The sequence below is a fragment of the Rattus rattus genome, chromosome 9 (assembly GCF_011064425.1).
Source record: "Rattus rattus isolate New Zealand chromosome 9, Rrattus_CSIRO_v1, whole genome shotgun sequence".
NCBI lineage: Eukaryota > Metazoa > Chordata > Mammalia > Rodentia > Muridae > Rattus > Rattus rattus.
In genome coordinates, this window is record NC_046162.1 from 71430181 (window position 1) to 71435847 (window position 5667).

Consider the following 5667-nt stretch of genomic DNA (forward strand, 5'->3'; position numbering starts at 1 on the left):
CTACAGAAGAGGACATGCGCTCATTCTAGAAGAACAATCTAGAAAGAAGGCGTGTTGGTCTGGAGGCAAGTGGATAGTGGCTATTGTAGGGTTTATAGACGTCTCAGGAGCCGGTCAATGGCTTGTCTGGGGGCTTGTCTGAGGAGTTCAGGGTGATAGCTCAGTCCCTCCTGCTTTGGGGTTGGGAACTGAGCAGACAGTCTGTCCCTTAGTTAGGACATCTAAATGGGGTGGGGGTGTCCTAGGGAGATAGTTCAATGGCCGAGCAAGCACAAGGACCTGAGTTTGATCTCCAACCACTTAGAAGTGGGTGTAGCTACAAACACTGGGTAGGCAGAGACGAGTGCACCATGGGAAGTTGCTGGCCAGTCAGTCTGGACAAATCGTCCAGCTCCGGGAACAGAGTGAAGGACGCTGTCTCAAAGGATTAAGGTAGAGAGATAGAGAACAACTCCTGGCATCCGCCTCTGGCTTCCACGTGTGCATTCGTGGGAGAGCACACTGGGGGCAGAGCGGGGGGTGAACAGGACCTATGAATCTGAAGCCATGTCGAAATATGGGAGAGGCAGTGGCAGCTACTGCTGCCTAGTCCATTCAGCCAATGGCAGGAGACCCCGCCCCAAAGATGCTACCGTTGAGTCTGAGAGAAAACCTGCTCCGAGTGAAAGAGAATGCAGAAGTGAAAACCCTCAGGCTCCCACCGGGACCCACCCTACTAGCATCTAGCCATAGGACTCTCTGTACCACCTACACCTCCCTACCCTATACCCATGTCCTCCTCCAGGGTCTATCCTGGTAAGAGTAGTTCTCACCCCTCATCATGGAAACGTCTGTTTGCAACAGACAGAAACCTCTACAGAAAACTACAGCTGCTCAAACTGCCGTGGCGCTCAGTCCCAATGGATCCATCTACAAAATACTCCCATACCTAAGACTCGGGGAACATTGCAGAAGAGGGGGAGGAAAGATTGGAAGAGTTGGGAGTTCAAGAGATTTTGCTGTGAGATTGAGTCTCCGAGTCACATCAGGAGTCACACCTTGAACGTCTCACCAACCTAATCATCCAAACATGAGCGGAACAAGAAAGATAAAACAAAGGAACAGGTCAAACTGCATGAGGGAAAGCCCACCAAGCCTCAACCCTGCACAGAGGACTACAGGCTTATAGTAAAGTGCGGAGCAAACGCTGCAGCCATTCCCAGGGAAGAGCACACCGTTTGGTTGTTCAATCCCAAACCGCCAGCCTTGGAAGCGTACATTCAAGTGGCATCCTATAGACTTAGCGGGTTATATTTGGGAATGTATATGTATACACAGATGCACATATGCATGCAATAACAGCTAAAGAGAAAACAGGCCATAAATATGAAGGAGAGCGGGCTGTGTGGGAGAGGTTGGAGGGAGGGAGAGGAAGGGAGAAATGCTGTAATTAAAACACAATTGCAAAAATTAAAAAACAAAACAGACAAAAGGCTGTGGCCATCTAGACTCACGGCAAAGGAAGGGAGGCCTGTGACTTCATCCCACAGACAACTACTTGGAAGGACCATGTGACACCCTAGAGAGTCTCCCCACCTGTGTGTTCTTCACGTGCTCTGCCCCAAAGTCCTTCTTTCCCTGTAACAGAACAATGAGATGTTGGAGGTTAGCGCACGCATGCACACGTACACACAAACACGCACACACAAACACGCACACATACACACACACAGGCACACACACATGGACACACAAACACACACAGACACATGGACACCCACACACGGACACACACACATGGACACACACACAGAGACATGAACATGTACACACACAGGGACACACAGATACACACATATGGACAGACACACAGATGCACACACACGGACACACACACAGGCACACACACAGGCACACAGGCACACACATAAACACACAGACAAACACACATGGACACATGAACATGAACACACAAACACACACGGACACATGGACACCCACACACAGACACACACACACATGGACACACACACAGGGACACCCAGACACACACATACAGACGGGACACACAGATGCACACACACGGACACATACACACAAGTTTTAGGGTCAGGATGGAAACATCTCAAAGGGCTTATTGTTTGTGTACCACCATGGCGGTCAATGTTGTGTGCTATGTTAGGTACTATGTGGGTCAGGGCACAAGGAGGGAGAATTTATTTCCTCACCCGTCAATGCTGAGTGGCTTCAAGTAAGGTCTACATTCTCTGAGAGTTGAGAACACTCAGTGGACACTCAGAGGGTCATGAGGTTGGCACCTGTGGAAGTGACATATTCTCCAGTCCCTCACATGACAAGCCTTTCTCCGTGAGTTCTTGGTGTCCTGTTCATTTCTTGTACTCAGCTCATTTTGACACAGTCCACTGACCCTCCTGCTGCTAAGGTCTTTGAAGGTAAGGCCATGTTTTCTTCAGAATCACTGTTGTAGCTAGACCCTTCACTGCACTGAACCTTTCCCCAAGTCCTGCACAGCGTCCAGGTCCCCAAGCCTCAGGACAGGCTCTGAGGAGCTCATGAGCTACAGTTATGCATGGACAAGGCAGTGTCCCTGAGGGAGAACGGGCAAGGCACACCTCATACAAGAAAACCATGAGGGAGAACAACAAAGCCCAGAAAGGCCTTTACAGCAAGAAAGGGGTGTGAAAGGGCTCCCTCCTGCTCTGGTTCCCCAGCCTCAGCTGTCTCCGTCCCAGGAGTGGATTCTCCACACACACAGCTTGAGTCAGATTAGTAAGACTGAGCCAGCTGCATTCTCCAGAGTGGATCCAGAGTGGAGCTCAGAGCATCATAGACGCAAGATGAAATGACTTTCCAAGCTAGAGCACACCAACAGAAGCCTTTGGGAAAGGCGGATTTCCCTAAGAGGTACAAAGCTACCTTTATACTAGATCATAAGCTTTTTTTCCCCAAAAGCAGTTGATCCTCCACCCTGTCCTGAGCCAATCCAACAGGTTTGGTAACTAGATTACATACAGGTTCACCTTGCATTTGGTCGGCTTTCCACACCTGTAACCTTGGGCACATGAGCTCATAAAGAAGAAAGTACTTTAGCCCTCAGTCTTAGAGGCTTCACAAGACTGATTATTGCTTTCCATGGCACAACACATCAGGTCAGATTTAGCTTCTCAGCAGTCCCATAATCCCCTTCGGTGTTGCGCTCCCAGTGACCTAAGGGCTTCAAATTAGGTCTCATCTCTTAAAGGGCCCACTACTTCCAAGTGCACCACAGGCTTGGGACTGTGCCTTTAGCCCCTGGGTCTATGGGACATGCTTGCCCAGACCTTGAGAAATACATGCATTCCCACAAGCGGAAGTCTATTGGCCTATCACCTTCCAGTTGCCTGTGACTTTGGCCCTGGCTGTGAAACTTGGTCACAGAACTAAGGAGGCTGAGTCTATGACACCATCTTTTGGGAAAGCTTGTGGGCTAGTGCAATCACTTCTGGTTAGCATTTCATAGTGAAACCTTGTCTCTAAATAAATAAACAAACAAACAAACAAATAAAATAAAAGGAAAAAGAAAAAGGCCATGGTGGTGATGGGGAACCACTGTGGGCTTTCAGAGAATGAGTCAGGCAGTTGGTAGGATAAACATGAAGTAAGGCCATGCAATGGTCAGTTCTTCAAATCCTAAGGATTTTCATCTGATGGGGATTGACTGGCTAAGACAAAACCGTGAAATTCAAGCAGTAGAGTCAACAATGGGTCTTGAGTACTCTAGACTTACCTAGAGCAGCAGCACCACTCCCCACCCCGTCCCTGCCAGCCCAGCCTTCCAACTGTGCTCTGGGCTTTTCCCCACCTCTCTCCCACCTCAGTGTTTATCAGTCAGTTACCATCTCTGTTGAAGAGTCACCCTTGCACTTCTTCCCTGATCAGAGGTTACTTCTGCAAAGTACAGAGCACAGCTTGAGGGGCCTCTGAATCCACCACACTTACATGGAAAAAAACCTGTTTTCCTTTTTAAAAATCCAGAGGCTTAAAAAAAAAAAGCAAAATGTCTGCCTGCAGCAGAGGAAGCTGTTTGGTGGCCAGAAGCTGCTCTTGCAGAGGATCCGGGATCAGATCCCAGCACCCATGTCAGGGCTCACAGCCATCCGTGACGCCTCTCCTGACTTCCTCAGGCATCAGAACACACATAGTGCGCAGACATATGAACAGTCAGAACACCCACACACAAGAGGTAAACTAAAAACTAATGAACAAGAACAGATCCAGTGCCACAGACCACAGGCTACTGTCCCTGGGAAAGGCCGACTATCTCATCTCATTCACAACAGCAAGCCCGAGAATGGTGTATTCAAGCTGGATTAATGGCGTCCTACTAACAGGCCTATAATGTGGCACGGGAAGCCGTCTGAAGCCCACTCGTGCTTCTCAGAGCAGCAGCAGCATCGCAGACACAAACCTTCCTAATAGAAACATGATGGGTTCCGGGCAATCCTCTGTGTAATTGTGGGGTGTAGTACTCGCCCTACTTTAATATATCAGTGTATACTAGATTAATGGGCTCTCGAATTCTGAGCCACCCAAGCCCAGTATTAATGACAACAAGACTTGGGGAGAGAAGTTCAAAACATTTGCTAAAAACAAATAAATAAATTCCGACCCGGGGAGTGTGACCTTGAAGAGGGCTCATTCTCTCCATTTATGTTGCCCGGTGACATTCGAGCCTTAAGGCTTGAGTGACTGCTGAAGTTGGTGAGCCATGTCCCAGATCTCTGTAAAATCACAACCTTACTTCTTGACACCTGGACTCTCTCTCCCATGAGCTTCACCATGTCCGTGATGAACTTAGTCAAACGTGTGCTAGCCTCTTCAACGCCTTTAAGTTTAGAGGGAAAAGGGAGCGGAGAACCAGAGTCCACACAGAAGACACACTCTCCCAATTATTAAAAAGGCATTTTTATTATAAATACATTTTAGTTGTAGCAGTAAAATACATTTTTGTGTTACCATGAATCTTTTAAAACAAAAAACTTCACTGACAAGGATCACACTGCAGACTCCTGGGCTCAAACAAACAACCAAACAAACAAAACAAGCCAAAAAAAAAAAAAAAAAAAAAGTGTCCTAAGGAAGTAGCATCAGCTAAGGGGACTCCAAAAACCAAGTTAGGAAAGAGGAAGGACAGAGAGAAGCGAAGGCTTGGTGGACAGCTTTGGGGCTGATCTTATGATACAAAGCCATCTTTACTCTTAAGAATAAACTCTTCAGATCTTAGAACCTCTCAGATGAGGTGTGGTATACTGCAAACGAACAGTCATTGTTGTTACTTTTGTCACAGATTAGGCTGAATTAGATGCTACGGAAGTGATGCTTGTACGGTAAGTGGACCAGGGTGGTTTTATATACAGCCTCCCTTGTGAAGGCTTTTCCAATAGAAGACCCAGAACGAATCTACCATGTGACTGATCCTGCACATTGCTGACCACATTCAGAGAATTGTATTTGCTTTTAAAACATTAAAAGAGAAAGAACCTGCATCACTGATGGCTAGGACTCTTGACTAAAATGCAAACCCCATAAGCTTTATACTTCAGAGAAAGTATTTGGACCGCCCCGTTCTCCCGGGATGCAGCTGTTACATATAACCAGTACCTTTGCGGGTTTCAAAGAATCAGGTCA